Here is an 18,004-nt window from a genome sequence, read left to right on the forward strand (position 1 = left end):
AGATGATGAATGGGAGAAACTAATACCCATAGAGATAGTAGTAGAGAATTTCTAGAAGATTTTTGAGGAAGATTCTAATGAGGATGACATCAAGTAGGCATTCAAGATAGAGGAAGCCTTGCTAGAGTTGGATACAAAACTCAAGGATTTTGCTGATAATTGAATTGAATTAGACAACTACAAAAAAAGGTCAAAGATAAATATGATACTTTGGACTTATCAGATGTAGCCAAAATTACTAAGATTATTGAGAAATTCAAGGGAAAACATCCATACATAGCTTTGGGATGAAGGGTGACAAAACCTAGAAGCCAAAATTTCAATTTTGACACTTAGTAGAATTTTGCATTTTTGGACCTTTGAGGTGCATAGGTGCATAGGTATGTAGGTGTGCAGGTCAGCTGGTGTGCTTTTCTAGAAGTGTGTTGATAGTTAACTTCAAATTCCAAAACTAGAGCTTTCCATGCATCGAAAATGCATTCTGATGGTAGTTTAACTTGAATAGATGCCTAGTGAAGGATCAATTACTATTTTTGACACCTCAAGACACTTCTAATTTGACTGGAGTTTTTCTTATTCTTTTTCTCTCATAAATTCTTTGTCCTATGACATGTAAAGGCTCATGCATCCAATTAATGAATATGAAAATGGATGGAGTCCTACTAAGCACCAGGTAGATGGTTAGTTTGTATATAATTAGTTTGTTTTATTAAATTAAAAGCATAATAATGTATGAAGATATCTCTCACTCTCAACACAAATTGACGACAAGATTTCTTATAAATACTCCATTGTAATATGTAATTCAGGCTGCCATTATTTTGTAATAATATATGCTTTTGGTGCTCACATTTGGAGTGTAGTGATTCTTGCCTAAGTGTGTTATATTTTTTGAATGCATGTTCATGAAGTGTAATTGAGCCAAAAGTTTTATTGTGTTTTTTTTTGGTTGGGTGATCTTTTAATTTTGGTGTTTCCTATGGGTCTACAAATTCTGCTAATGTACTTAGTTTTAGAAGGGATCATCATATTGTTCTTGCATAGCTTTTTGTCTCGCATGAGAGCACTTTCCATGGCCTTGCGAGATGATGAAAAGTGAAACATCTTACGGTTACTAAATTCCCATCAATGATTGCATCAGTATAATTAAGGAAGCATTGCTCCTACTTTCATTGGTTACCTATCAATTTCTTTGAAGGCTTAACTTGCAAACATGTTGTTCTCATAGCTTATGTCTGTTAGGATTTCCATTTCATGTTATTTACTTAAACTTATTGTTACCCTATCTTTGTTATTTTCTTTACTAAACCCTTGGTTAAATTAGGTATTCATATAGTTGCATTGTTAGATTGCATTCATCATAAAAATAGAAAATACCAAAAAACATATCTCTTTTGTGGTTAATTGAAATAAAAAACAGATTGATCATTTGATCCAAAATTGGCTCAAACCAGCAAAGGCCTCCTCATGAGTAAACACATTTATCTTAGACTGAGTGGATTCTAGTAGGTCACAAGATCACCTAAAACCTTAAAGTTGATCCCAGATTAACTTTTCAAGAGAGGAGTTCAAAAGGATTGTTGTCGTTAAGCATCATGTAAAATGACAGCTCAAAAGAAGTGGTGCTAGGAGGGCCAATATTTTGATTTTCATATAGAAGATAAATATACCAAAGTTTTGAAATTCTACATTTTTTGTGAGTTCAAATTTTTTTTTGAGTTTTTCAAAAATTTAGGTGTGCAGTTGTGTAGGTCTGCAAGTATGTAGATCTATAGGTCTGCAAGTCCATAGGTTTGCAAAACTCTATGGTGCATTTTATTTTTGTGAGAAAGTGTACTTCTACAAAGGTGCACTTTGTTTAGAGTTGATGCAAACTAGAGGCTTTTGATCTAGAATCCCCATTTCAGCAAGCGTTAAGATCTTTGCCAAGTACCCATGAGTTTCTTTAGCTTACCCACTTTTACAAACCACACAGTGATGAAGGAATACCCCAAATTCAACCACTTCCATTCAAACTTTCATCATCTTCTTCAACTCCACCTCCACTCCAACCACCTAGTGGACCACCACATATCTCAATAGTTCCAACTCAACAACCACCAAATCCTTTGGTGGCCTTCTTTGAAAACATTGTACACTTACCAATAAACTTGAGAGGTGCACTCCATGACCTCCCCAAAAATCCTAAGAAGTTTTGCCCAAGGTTTATTTATAGAGAAACACAAACTGCTAAAGACCACATCAAAGTATTCAAAGAAATTTGCAACTATAAATAGATTGTGAATGAGGATGTGGTCCTTCATTTATTCCCCTACTCTTTGGGGGAAGTTGCCTACAATTGGTATGTCAATTTGCCACTTGGATGTATTGGAGATTGGGATACCTTCAAAAAATTATTTTTAGAAAAAATTAAAACTTTTGTCAACCCAAAAGTGATGCATCAACAGTTCATATCAATTAAAAGGGATCTAGCTGAGACAGTTTCGTGCTTCAATCAGTGCTTTCATATGCCATATCGCAAGTTGGAAACACCAAATACTATACTAGTTGAAGCGGCTATTCAGATTTATCTAAATGCTATGGACCCTCTTATTGGTATCTTTTTGAGAAGGCTTCCTGTAGAAAATATTGATACATTGGAAAAGGTCTTCGCAGAAGCAATAACCTTTACTAAGAAAGCCAATCCTGATGAAGGAGGATTGATGCTTCTAGACCAAGCTATAATGGTAATACCAACATACCCTATTGGAGTACCCACCCTACTTAGTCAATTCATACCTATGAATCCAGTTCCATTACAATAGGAGCCTACTTTATAGAGCCCTACTCTAACATATCCAAGGTATGAACCACCAAAAGCCGCCTTCTTTGGGCAAAAGGTAGTGGTCCCCGCTGAAGCAAAAAATAGCTTTATTTCTAAATTTAGTTAGATGAAAAAGACTATGTCACAAATGAACAATGAATTGACTTGTCTTAGGTTTTCACAAGGATAGAATAAAAACTTCCAAAGAAACAATGTTGGTCCTTACAACAACAATTATGGCCAAAATTACAATAGGAACTTCAATGGAAACAATAATAGTGTAGGAAACAATAATGGAGGGAACAACTTCAATCCTCCTGATCAAAATAATGGCTTCTAGAGATAGAACCGATAGTGGAACACTTGTCCAAATAATGGAATTATTCTTGCAAATAATAACAATAACAACATTCAGTATGTAGATATCAATTAGTATGACGATGGTCAGAATGCACCTAACAACAATAGTTTGTACTATTATGGAAATCAAGAGATGGATCAAAGCTCATAAGTAAATGACAATTCTCCTCCTATACGATTTAGTGTTATGCTATTAGAATCCTACAATTCCACATAGAATGCATAGGTAGAATAGTTAGTTGATGAAGTGTTCTCATTTACATTTAGCCAAGAACTTGACCTTCAGCATGAAGAGATGTTTTCTTTTCACAATGAAAATCAGAATATGTACAACTTGAGAAGTAGAAAGGAACCTTTGATAGATAGAATTCCCCCAGCACTACAACCAACTCCTCCCTATCCAAGGGCAAGCAAGAATTCAACACTAGTTAAACCACCATGTGGAGGACAACAAAATCAGAACCAAGTGAATGTACCAACAATATAGAAAAATCTTGCTTGGTCTACCAAAAAATACAGTGCAGTGAAGGACCTAAAATGAAGAAAGGCCAATAAGTCCATGTTTGACATGTTGCAAAACTATCCACAACAATGAGAGGTGCTCATGAAGAGTCCACAATGCAAATACTACCCCTCAAAAGATGGTGTCACAACAAGTTAATACTACGAAGGCATTTCCCTCTATGTTTAAAGACAAGGTAGAGGTGCCCCCATTTTTTCTCAGCATCAGAATATATAGGAAGAATCTTCACAATTGCCTTATTATTTCAAGAGCCTCATGAAATGTTGTTCCATTATCCACAACACAAAAGTTAGGGGTCAACCCACAACCTACCAACCAGATAGTGATACAGTTGGACAAAATAGAGGTGAAAGTCATAGGTGTATTGAAGGATGTGTGGATATAGTTAATAGTCAACCCACAAATTCAATACATCATTGATATACATGTGGTTGATATCCTAAAGATGTATGGATTACTCCTTAGTAGAGAATGGACAAAGTGTTTAACGGGATAGTTTTCCACAGATTTCACTCAGCTTTGGTTACGATGAAATTTTTTTAACAATCAAATCAAAATAGATGTAGAGCCAAAGCTAAAAAAGATGATCATAGATTACAATGCTCCTAACGAGGTAGCCTTCTTAGAAAAAAATTTAGGCTCCTACAAGGTGATGCCCTTTGATACAACTTCAACTAGAAAACTAGATGATCAAGATATGGACCTCATAATTTTGAACCCAAAAGATGAGGTTGTAACACAATTCATAGACCATATGATGGCTAATTTACAATGTCTAGGGGAAGAATATGACCATAATATTCTCCTCCTTCCAGGATTTTGTCAATTACATAAAGTTAGCCATTCAGAGTTTGAATATTCATCATGTCAAGAAGTAGTTGCTAAAGTATTAACACAAATGGTGGGAGTAAAGAAAGTCGGTGACCCACAAAATGAACCTATAGGAAACCAAAGCCTTACAAACACATCCAATGTTGTTGAAGAGATTGAAGGGGAAACTGAAGATCAAAATGCATCATATAGCGATACCTCTTCAAACGGTGGATGTTTGTCTTCTCCTCCACTCAGACTGATCAAAGCACAAAGAAGAAGATGGTAAATAAAAATCTAGGGATGGACTTCAGTGGTCATTCATCCTCTACCTAAAGTTTAAGAAATTAAAGAACTAATAGGGGAAATTCAAGACAAACGAGAAAAGAACACACCTCCTCTATCAGGAATTCACAATGGAGAATCATCAAGTCAGCCTCAAAGAAAATTACATTGGGTTCCTAAGAAACAATCCTTTAAAGCTCAGGTAAAAGAAAAATTGAGGAAAAATAAGCATAAGGTTAGAAAACCCAAGGAAATCCCAATTTGGACACTTTTCTTTGACAGTTTCAAATGCAAATCAGGAGTTGGTGTAGGTATTGAGTTAATTGGTCCAAAAGGTAAAAATTTCTATGCAACATATCGATTGTAATTTAGATGTAATAAAAATGTTGTAGAATACAGAGCATTTATTTAAGGACTTCTCTTTGCATTGGAGAAAGGAGATACAACTCTCATCGTCAAAGGAGATTCTCAGTTGGTTATCTGACAAGTGAAATCATTATATTCTTGTAATGATAATAGGTAGCTTGCCTATAGGAAAAGGGTATGGGATCTATTAGATGATTTTAAAGCTCTGAACATAAAATCTATTCCAAGAAGGAAAATCATGGTAGTAGACTCCCTTGCTATTTCAGCAAGTGCATTGTAGCTAGTTGAAGGAACAAAGTTGAAATGATTTTCAATTGAATTGGTTACTACTCTATCTATTCCTGACAATATCACAAACTTCCAAGCTTTTTAGGATGATCAAAATATTCTAGAATTTATTATGTGCAGCAGCCAGTTTAAGGGATAAGAAATAGATGACACCCTGGATGATGCACTTGAGGATATCACAACTCAAGATGAAGATGGAATCTTGAACTTGAAAAATAATACTATTTTCAAGGGGATGATCGAGTTCGAGTGCATTTTTTATTATGAGGAATTTACATTTAATAAAAGAACCACTAAATAAAAGGGTATTGAGGAATGTGATTCGTACACTTTAGGAACAGAGGATGATCCCAAGATGGTAAGGATTGGGAAAGCATGCAATTTATAGGAAAGGGAAGACATTCTCAAATTGCTCACAAAATATAAGGATGTCATCACCTAGAGCTATGAAGAACTAAAGACATATGATCCTCGAATTATTACACATGATATTCCACTCAAACTTGATGCCAAACCTTTCTAACAAAGACAAGGACTTGTCAACCCCATCCTCAAGCCTTTGATAATGAAGGAAGTCAAGAAATTGTTGGATGAAATTTCTTTTTTCCCTATCCATCACTCTACATGGGTGGCTAATTTAGTTCTTGTACGAAAGAAGACTGAAGAGATTCAACTTTGCATATATTTTCACAATTTGAACTTGGCATCTCAGAAGGACTATTACCCATTGCTCTCACTAGATGAAGTCATACAAATTGTGAATGGTTCCAAAATGATGTCTTTCTTGGATGGATATTTAGGCTATAATTAGGTAATGGTAAAAGAAGAAGATAGACTAAAGACTACCTTTACAACCAAATGGGGAACCTTCGCCTATAGGAGAATGCCATTTGGATTGATCAATGTAAGGGCTACATTTCAGTGGGCCATGGATGAATCTTTTAAGGGATTGATTAATAGATGTATAGTTATCTATATGGATGACTTAAATGTCTTTTCAAAGGATCAAACTACTCACATTTCCAATATAAGACAAATGTTCAATAGGTATCGTAAATATGGCATATCTCTCAATCCCAAGAAGTGTTCATTTAGGGTCACTAAGGGAAAACTCCTTGGTCATGTCATTTCCAAAGCTAGAATCTCCATTGATCCTCATAGAGTTGAAGCTATTTTGAAGTTATCATCCCCCAACAATCAAAAGCACATTGTGTGAAAATTCATAATCGGATTTGTAGAGATTGTGTATCCTCTTAATGATTTACCTAAGAAGGGAGTTAAAACAGAATGGGTTCCTGAGGTAAAGAAATCATTCAAGGATATTAAGGCAGCCATTTCCATGACCCTAGTATTGGTAAGCCCTGATTACAACCTTCCCTTTAAGATATACTCCTTCACTTCAGAGCATTCATGTGCAGGGATCTTGCCTAGAAAAAGGAGAAGGAAGATGAAAGACCTATTGCTTTTCTGAGTTTCCCATTGAGAAATGTTGAGTTGAATTATTCTAACCTCAAAAAATAGTCTTTTACCTTGGTTAAAGTAGTAAAGAAGTCCTACCATTATATACTAAGGAGTAAGGTGTATGCTATCATAGCTAACCTAGCAGTAAAGACATTGTTGATGAAAAATGAACTTGGTGAAAGGCATGGTAAATGGATGTTGATAATTCAAGAGTTTGACCTAGAGATCCAACCTATGAAATTAGTCAGAGGTCAAGGATTGTCAAGAATGATAGCTGATAACCAGATTGGCGATGAAAAGAAATTTAGTTTGAGAAAGAAATAGATATTGAAGATTAGAAGAAAATGATAGTATGTCAAGTTGACATTGGTCAAGAAGTGGTAATAAATTTTTGGTACTAGAATATTGTTTACTATCTCCTACAAAATTAGTGCCCCAGTTGGATGAATAGTTCACAATGTAGAGGATATCAAATGAAGTGCAAGTCCTATATGCTGCAAGATAGCAAGTTGTACAAAAGGAGCTATGAAGGGATCTACTTAAAATTCTTAGGATGTGAGGAAGCAAAGGAAGTCCTAGAATAATTTCATGACAAGTATGGTATAGGGCATGGTTTGGTAGAAGTGACAGCTCATATGATTTTAAGATTAGGTTATTTTTGGCCCAGAATATTCAAGGACACTTTTGAGCATGTGCTCTCTTGTCACATTTTCCAAACTAGTGCTAACAAAGAAAGACACCCGACAATTCCGCTACAACCCATATATGAGGTATGCCCTTTTGCAAAGTGGGAGGTAGATTTCATTGGTCTAGTTAATCCACCATCATCTATCAGACACACCTACATTCTTATAGCCACTGATTATTGTATGGGATGGACAGAAGTAGAAACTTTCAAAAATTGCATTGCTAAGGTGGTGATGGATTTCTTAGAGGAACTCATTGTTACTAGATTTGGAATGCCATTTGCTTTAGTGTGTGATAATGGATCAGCTTTTGCATTGGTATTCTTGACTCAATGGGCATTTGAGAATCAGGTCATTATCAAGTTCTGTTCAAATTATTACCCACAAGGAAATGGGGTAGCAGAATCTACAAACAAGAACTTGATCATAGTAATAAGATGGTTATTGAAGGAGAATCCTAAAGATTGGCATACACAACTCAAATATTCTTTGCGGATAGATTGATTAAGAGTCAAGAATGCTTTGGGTACATCTCCATACTTGCTTGTCTATGGCCAAGAACTAGTGTTCTCACTTAACCTTAGGATTCTAATTTTGTAATTCATAAGTAGGTACACTAAAGATGTTGATAAAGTACAAATCAGATTGATGAATCTCTTAGAGATGGATGAGAAATGGATAGCTGCATTGGAGCACATGGCTAAACATCAAGCTATCATAAAGAGATAGTTTGACAAGAGGGCCACGATAAAGTCATTTAGGATTTTTGACCTTCTTCTACTTTGGGATAAGGCAAAAGAAAAGCTAGGCAACCACACCAAGCTTGAACACTTGTGGATTGGTCCTTATTAGATTGCAAAAATTCTTGGAGAAAATACTTTTAGGTTTAGTTCCCTACAGGGGGAATTAGTTCTGTTGCCAGTCAATAGGAAATTTCTAAAACATTATTTTGAAGCCTAAAAGAACCAAAAAAAAAAAATTAATTAGATTTTATTTCTGCAAGTGTGGTTTTTTCTGCAAGTGTCTTTGCTTTTAGTTGTGTGTTTGGTTTTAGTTACGTGTTTTCTTTCAAAGTTGTGTTAGTACTGGGGGTAAGGTCCACTTGAGATTTTATCTCAAGATATTATACTAACTACTCTTTTGGTTCTGATTTCAAGAAGAGGTATTTCTTTGTCAAAACATTTGGATGATTATGTGTCTTATACCAACCAAGAAACAGATGTTTCTTGCAAAAAAGGGAGACTTTCAATCTTAAATTCAAGATTCTAGACCAACAAGTTCTCAAAACTTTGCAAATTCAAAAAATTGATTGTCTTAGGTGTTGTCAGATTAAGGTTGAAGGTAGAAATGGATGATTCAAACCTCAATTGGTTCAAATAGGAGGGGTCTTCTCGAAGGATTGCTAAGATTATTGTTTGGCATAAGAGTTTCCAAAAAGTTATAAAAGAGGAACACAGGGGCTGTTCACAAAAGATCAAATCCAAGAAACAATAGCAACGTCCTAGCTACACATTCTAAGCATAGTAAGGATACATAATATATATATTTAAAAAAAGGAAAGAAAAAAGAAAAAAGAAAAATGGTGTTGAGATTGAAGGATTCTCAAAGATCTAATATGGAAAAAAGATAAACTTTCAACATAAAGTATCTTGTACCAAAACATTGCTTCAACAAATAATGAGATTATGAATTACAAGGACCAATCATTCAAAGGATTTTCTAGAAAATTAAAAAAGAAAGTGACATCCCACTAGAGCCCTTGAATTGATTCTCACATTTGGTCAAGCAAAGGATCAACAAGAGACCTTCGTGGAGATTCCTAGTGGAAGTGTCAAGAAAGGGGTGGAAGATCGTTTCCACATTGTTTGAAGATTTCAATTGGTCACATCTTGAGAAGTTGAAGAAAATGAACACACTCAACACACACACTAAATGTGATATTTTTGGATCCTGAAGTTTTGACTATGAAGTCACTCAAAATTTTCTTGGAATGTTCTGGAATTTAATTGGTGTTTGACACACATTGAAAGAATTTTTGATGATGATGAAATTCCTTTGTCATGTTTTCCTTTTTCTGGGGCCATTTGTTGTGGTTCCACAATGCACACCCCATTTTCTAATCAAAATGAGGACCCCCTACTTTATTTTGGACTTTTAGTCTAGGAATCAAGCCAATTTTGAGGTCCCACCTACCACTAAATTCATGTTCCAGGTCCTGGTGGAGAAATCTTGTCAATAAAATATGAATTATTAAGAGAGGACAAGTTTAAAAATGCAAAATTTAAAATTGCACACCTGCACACTTGTCTAGGTGTGCTAGTGCGCCACAGCCAAGGAAAAGGATATCACCCTTTAGTGATGTGCAGATGTGCACCTGTGCACCAACAAAGGTGGCATAGGGCTACATAAGCCCCCACAACCCTCCTTCTTCCTCACCTTAAGTTCTTTTTCCTCTATGGTTCAAAGTTCTTGCTTCGTAGCCCTTGCTCCTACCAAACTCCACACCTCTTGGACTCTACACTTCCACGCCAGTGTAGGTGCACTAAAGTAACCCATCCCCCTTCGATCTCCTCATCAACCTAAATTGGATGTGCACTTGTGCACTAGTCTAGGTGCACTAGTGCACACCTCAATTTGGGAGTTCAAAATAAAAATAAAAGACAAACTCTTAAAGGGTGCACAATAGTGCACCTAATCTAGTGTGCTACTATGCAACCCCAAAGAACATAAAAACCTCAAAAGACAAGGTGTGCATTGGCACACCTAGATAGGTGTGCTAGTGTTCACCTTGACACATAAAAAGAGTTTTAAAACTTAAAGAATAAAACCCAAACCCGATGTTTTGTGCACATTTGTGCACCTAATTTTAGTGCACAAGTGCAAACCCATGACAATACAAAACACCAAAAGAAGATAAGGTGCACACCTACACACCTAATCTGGTGCACAGGGGCACACCTTATATTAAAAATTTGTTTTAAGAAAAGGAGGATAAGGGGGGTGTTTTTTTTTTTTTTACGAATTTAAATTTTTACGGTTTGTTCAAGATGAAACTAAGCATTGTTTTAATATTGTCATCCTTGATTTTGTACTAATGGATGTCTTTCTTTTGTTGTGTAGATATAATGACATTTTCATCAGGTGAGAAAATGGCACCAAAGCCCATCATGTTCAAATTCCAAGGTGTGCCATCAAAACCAAGATTTCAAGATGACTATTCTGAGATTAAGGACACTAATTTGGGACACACTAATTTTGAAGAGTTCTTAAGGATTTGCAATAAACCAATAGAGATATTTTCTATGGTTTTTACTTTAATCTGATCAGGATTGGTGAATGTAGCTTCACACCTAAGATTAGTGTAATCCTTAGAACTCATAATGACACTTGCACAACATTTTTTTCTAGAGGAAAGGGTGATGAAGAGTGTTACTAGAGAAGTTTTCCTAGATCTTGGACCCAGCAACATTGAAAGGGTATTCCATCTCCCTAGGGAGGATCAATTCATTAGATTAACCTATGAGGCAGTAGAGAGGTGGTATAGAGAACATCTGAAAGAAGCTTCTAAAATCATCCAGTCCTCTTATATAATAGAGAAGTCTCCTCTAGTGAAGGTAACTAGTAAGGTGGATATGACAAGGGGATATATGAAGGATGATATTGGATAATCTATCATTCTTTGAGTAGAGTAATGGGTCTACTAGTGGTTGGACACTTGAATGTTTTCATGATAAATTTTATTGAGACTATCAAGATGGCAAGGATGCCACTTGACTGGGCCACCACATTCAGCAAAAATTTATGTGAACAACTAGATGTAGATAAGGATAAAAATAAGTTCTATATGACTTCATATTTGGTGTATCTTCTAGCTACAAGGGCAACAAACTATCTGAGGTTGTATAGGAAGGGCAGCATGTAGGATCCCAATGCTTGGCCATAGTTTACCCTTAATTGGTGAAGAAGAAGCTCTCAAGACAAAGAAAGGAATATAGAATTGTGAATGATGCATTCATATTTTCCGTCATGTGATTTATAGAGGGAGATTGTGCAAAAATATTATCTGCTAAATTTGATTTATTTTAAAACATTTATATATCTAAGGGTAGTTGGTGTCATTGTCAATCCAAAGAAGCTCCCTAGATATCCTAGAGATAGACTTATTCTGTTGGAGATTGCATGACAAATTGAATCTACATATGAAAAAGTTAGGAGAAAATGAAGACCATGTTAGACATGGCCCTTGCTCATAGGACCATATCAAGTTAAGAAGAATAAGAATATTCCATCTTTTGAGTAGGAATGAGATCAGTATCCCCTAGAGGAGTACAATTCTCTGAGGCTGTGGTTCGACAATATTGGGAAAGTCCAAAGTTTGGCAGGCAAGGAATTTTAGCATGAAAAAGCCATTGAATATCTTTGGTTGAATGTGACAAATGACTATGATGTCCTTATTAGGGACTATTATAGGATGACTTTGTATTTTTCCAAGAAGGCTCTAAATATAAGCATTCTCAAGGAGATATTGCAGCAAGACTAAGGGGAGCTTCTTGACCCTTTGTTTAACACAGATAAAATTGGAGGGAGGCCCATAATGAATGCCAAGGTTGACAAAGAGGAGAATGATGACATTAATCATCGGGAAAGGCATGTCATCAAGATGATATACGATTGGATCAAGAAACCATTTCAACTTGATCCAATACCTGAGACTATACAAGCTCGCCAATTAAAGGAAGAGAGAAGAAGATCACCATCCCTACCTTTGTAGCCCAGTCACCAGTAAGGCCAAAAATAGTATACCAACTTGATTTACTAGTTGGATACTATCACCCTCTAGAGAATAAAGGAAAGGTTAAAAGAAAGAGGAGTTCTCATCAAAGAGCCAAAATAGAAGAGGGTGAAGCCTAGGCACCTCCTCAGCAACAGGAAGTAAATGTACAACAGCCAGAAGATACTGGAGATTCTCAAGACTATCCAGACCCTCAATTGCCACTAGCTACACCCAACCAACCAGTAACAAAGGGTGAAACCCAAAAAATCTCTCCTCCTTCGCAAGTAGAACCACCATCCCCATCCATTTCTAAGAAATATAAAAACATCAAGACCCCCATGAAGAAGAGGAAAATGGTGATTAGGAGGATGATTCCTTTCCCATCTATCTTGGAACCTATTCTTAAGGGAGGAGAAGAAGAAGAAGAGGAAGATGAGGAGGAAGAGGTGCTATTACAAAACAAAACTTGGCTAGCTAGAGCCATAGAACAAGAAAGGAGGAGAAGTTCCATAGTGACACCACCATCCATCTTAGAAGAACCTTTGGAAATAAGTACTTCAAAGGATGAAGTACAACAATGGGTGAATGAGTAGAATGAAGAAGGTGATAAAATATTCAAGATGTTAGATTTTGATTTTATGCCCATAGGGATAGAGAAAATTAGGGATAAGATTAGGGATACCCTGACAGGTGAACCCCAACAAGAGGACTAGACAAAAATGCCTCTAGAATCATAGGGTCCTAATCTTACTCCTTCATCCCCAATATAGGTTGCAGTGGTGGATAAAGGTTTTGTTACCCCTCGGCCTCCAAGTTTAGAAGAAGAATAGGTTCAAAAGGAGCCTTTACAAGAGGAAGAACCACAACAAATGGAAACCAATGAAGTGTCTAAAGAGGGACAAACATTGTGGTATTCTTAGCAAGCCTTCCAAGACATTGAGTTTCAAACTATAGGCTCCACAAAATCTAAGAACACTAAGGGGGAGCCATCACAAAGAGAAAGAACTCCTAAGAGGAGTGATAAGGGAAAGGAGGTAGCTGAGTGTAATTTTTCACCCTCGAGAGGCCAGCCTTTAGTAGAGAGAGTTCCAAGATGGTTAAGGAAGGAAATAATGAGAAATAAGAAGCTACAATTCTATGCTGATGAAGTGGATATGATCAAGTTGGTCAAGGTTCTAAGAAAACTTGAGTCCCCATTAGAGGAGGTGAGAGCTTTGGCTTTCATCAATAGTACTCAGAACCAAGATTTATTCACTCAAGTGGCTATCTCTCCTCCTAATGTAGATGTAAAAGGCTTAGGCCCATATGATTATCAGATCAGAGATGTCATGCTAGGAAAGCTTACATTGGATACTACCAGGTTGTGGTCACCATGGGAATAAAGGAGGTTCTCAAAACCTTAAAGGAAGAAGGGGCAAAACTCAAAACACTTCATAGGAAAAAGGAAATCCTAAGAGGTTATTTAGCTGAAGTTGTTGGTCCCTTGGATCTAGAACACCCTAAGGAGACACTTAACACTGCACTCAGAGAAGAGGGAGGTGTACATCTGGATCCATTTTTGAAAGCATGTTAGCATTGGTAGGACAGTTTTAAGGAAAAAGGTGTTTTAATCATTTGAGGAAATATGAAGTTACTACATGCTACACAAGAAAATGTAGATAAGATGGTAGCAATTTTGAAATAGGATTTTAGTATTATGTATGAAGTATGGGCATGGAGTAAGGATTTAAAGGTTTTGCAAGCCATAAAAGGGAAAAGGTATAGGATTTTGATATATTTATATACAATGGAGAAATTAGATTTAATTGATGATTAGATTGAGAAGATATTAGACTATAATAAATTAATGGAAACATTACATGTAGATATCCACTGGCTCAAGGACCAAGCTCGAGAGAAAATTTTGGAAGAAGAGAAACACTATAGTGATGCATGTCTTGATATTTTTGAAGATAATGAATGGGAGAAACTAATACCCATATAGGTAGTAGTAGAGAAGTTTTGGAATATTTTTTAGGAAGCTTCTAATGAGGATGACATCAAGAAGGCATTCAGGATAGAGGAAGCCTTGCTAGAGTTGGATACAAAACTCAAGAATTTTATTGATACCTAAATTGAAGTAGACAACTATTGAGAAAGGGTCAAAAATAAATATGATGCTTTGGATTTACCAGATGCAACCAAAATTACTTAGATTATCAAGGAATTCAAGGGAAAACATCTAGACATAGCTTTGGGATGAAGGGTGACAAAACTCAGAAGCCAAAATTTTAGTTTTGACACTCAGTAGAACTGCATTTTTTGACCTTTGAGGTGCATAGGTATGTAGGTGCGCAGGTGAGCTGGTGCACTCTTTTAGGGGTGTGTTGATAGTTTACTACCAATTCCAAAAATAGAGCTTTCCATGCATCGAAAACACATTCTAATGGTAATTTAACTTTGACAGACACCTAGTGAAGGATCAACTTCTATTTTTGACACTTCTAGACACTTCTACATTGACCGAAGGCTTTCTTATTCTTTTTATCTCATAAATTCTTTGTCCTATGACATGTAAAGGCTCATGCATCCAATTAATGAATATAAAAATGGATGGAGTCCTACTAAGCACCACTTAGATGGTTAGTTTGTGTATAATTAGTTTGTTTTATTAAATTAAAAGCACATTATTGCATGAAGATATCTCTCACTCTCAACACAAATTGAGGAGATGATTTCTCATAAATACTCCATTGAAATATGTAATTCAGGTCGCCGTTATTTTGCAATAATATATGCTTTTGGTACTCGCATTTGGAGTGTAGTGATTCTTGCCTAAGTGTGTTATATTTTTTGAATGAATGTTCATGAAGTGTAATTGAGCCAAAAGTTTTATTGTAATGTTTCTGGTTGTGCGATCTTTTAATTCTAGTGTTTGCTACTAGTCAACAAATTATGTTGATGTACTTAGTTTGATAAGAGATCATCATATTGTTCCTACATAGATTTTTGTCTCATATGAGTGTACTTTCCCTAGCCTTGTGATTTCATGAAAATTGAAATATCTTACGATTACTAAATTTCCATCAATGATTGCATTAGTGGAATTTCTTTGAAGGCTTAACATGCAGACATGTTGTTTTAGTAGCTTATGTCCATTAAGAATTTTCCTTTCATGTTATTTTCTAAACTTCTTGTTACCCTATCTTTGTTATTTTCTTTTCTAACCCATTGTTTAAATTAGGTATTCATATAGTTGCATTGTTAGATTGCATTCATCATAAAAATAGAAACTATCAAAAAACATATCTCTTTTGTGGTTAATTTTGAAACAAAAAGTAGATTGATCATTTGATCTAAAATTGGTTTGAACCAACAAAGGCCTACTTGTGAACGAACACATTTATCTTCAATTGAGCAGATTCCAGTAGGTTGCAAGATCACTTAGAACCTTGGAGTTAATCCCAGATTAACTTTTCAAGAGAGGAGTTCAAAAAGATTCCTACCACTAAGCATCATGCAAAATGACAGCTCAACATAAACCAAATTTCAAAGAATTATCATTGCATGTGAGATAGATTGGGAACCACCTAATTTTTCTTCTAGGCTCACTAGGGCATTAAAATCCCCACCCAAGATGATATTGAGTCTCAAGTTTGCCTTCGTAAATTCATTGATCTCTCCCCAAATTGCCCATTTTTCTAAGGTAAGGATGAGACCATATACATTTCTTAGAAGAAATTTAAAATCAGTCATAAAGCTACTAATTACCCTAGCCATCAAGATAGTGTTAGATTCTAAGAGGTTAAAATTAATCTTGTGTAGGTCCCAAAGAGTTCCTAATCCAATAGAAGTTCCTATTGATTCAAAAAATTATGCTTTCTATATACCTAGCTTCCTTTTAAATATTAAACCTCCTAAATTATTTAGCTTATTTTCTTGGATTAAAACTAATTTTGATTCAAAAAGAGAAATATTTCACTTTAATAAGAACATTTTGTTAGGGGTGTTTAAGCCCCTAACATTCCACATAGTGAGTCTCATGGCTCCTTGGGAAGGAACTTCCCCTTCCCTACATGTAAGAATTCATTAATATTAACTTGGTTTCCATCATACATGTAGTAGCTTAAAGCTCAATTAATGATTTCCTACACCATTTCTTTCTTTGTTTACTACATATGGTATGATCCATGCCTTCATGGTTTGCCATACTTACAAGGTTTTCTTTACTTTATTAGCATGTTGCATAGTAAAAATCTATTGATTCGTCTTCTTTTACCTCCTTATCCTCTATCAGCTTCTATATAATTATATTGCTAATATTTATATTTACCTTCTTATATATTCTTCAACTACTAAACATATTGGATTTGTTTCCATTATTATTTCCTTCATATGCCTTTTCATGATCTAGAATATTGATCGTCATGTCCTGTATACCAAACTCCTCCCAATGTAGTGGGTTCTCTATTACACATTCTCCTATTTTCACATCTCCCTAGACTATATTATCCATCATCTTCCTACTCGTTGCTTATTTATTCAATACCATTTCTATTTCTATAAGGACTAGACTTGAATTTAGTTCCACATATACTTATTTTCTACCATTTTCTAGATGACCTCTTTTCTATCTTGGTTACTTAATTTTTTTTTTCCTTTTTCTATTCCAATTGGTACCAACATATTAGTTTTCTTTGATTTTGTTATGAATATCTTGAGAGTTTGACATATATTTGCTAATAACTTCCATATTTTTTTCCATCCTCCTTACTATTTTTTCATGTTGTTTGAAGTTTTCTTGAAGATTTATTTGTTTTCTCTAATGTTCCAATGTCATATCATAGATATAGTCCTCAACCACATTGTTCATGATTTCTTTACTTAAATCCTAAGTGATCATAAATATCATTGTATTCATTAATAAGACTCATTACCTGAACCAATTTCATTATGTCTATTTTCTCTTTCTCTTCATTTTCAATTTTATTTGTACCCCTAGTATTTTATTTTCTCATCTGTGGTACTTGTACCGGTACTCTTACTTTGGAATCTCATGAGGTTGAAGAAGCCCATTGGGATGATAGTGGTCTACCTTCACCCTCTAACACTTGAGGCATCTTGCAATAATACTAGAAATTTGTGCTCTCATGCTCGGCCAATGTTATAACCACCTTAGATCTTCATGTAGCTTCTTAACACCAGGGTGTGCTACATAAGGTACTCTATGAACCTCAAGCATAATGAGTTCACACAAACCCCCAATAGAAGGTACATATATACATCCTCTATGATGAAAAATTCCATCAGAATCCAATGAATACTCTAAGTACTTCCCTTCTAAGGGTGTCTAAGAACACACCAACTGACTAACTTTTGCATGAAGCTCATCTTTTGGCAAATGATGTAGGATACACTCTCTCAAATTGGTACAAGTAGTCATAGATGAATGCTCATGGTGTCTTCTACTTAGGGCATATGCAACTACATTATCCTTTCCTTTGATGTAATGAACATCAAAATTGTACTGAAAAAGGAACTCCATCCACCTTCTTTTCCTAGCATTAAGGTTTAGCTATGTGAATATGTACTGCAAGCTTTTATGGTTGGAATGAAGCTCAAATCTATGACTTAGAAGGAAGTGTCACCACCTCACTAAAGAATGAACA

The sequence above is a fragment of the Cupressus sempervirens genome, chromosome 8 (assembly GCF_028749045.1).
Source record: "Cupressus sempervirens isolate cs-2001-9-10 chromosome 8, ASM2874904v1, whole genome shotgun sequence".
In the NCBI taxonomy this organism is placed as follows: domain Eukaryota; kingdom Viridiplantae; phylum Streptophyta; class Pinopsida; order Cupressales; family Cupressaceae; genus Cupressus; species Cupressus sempervirens.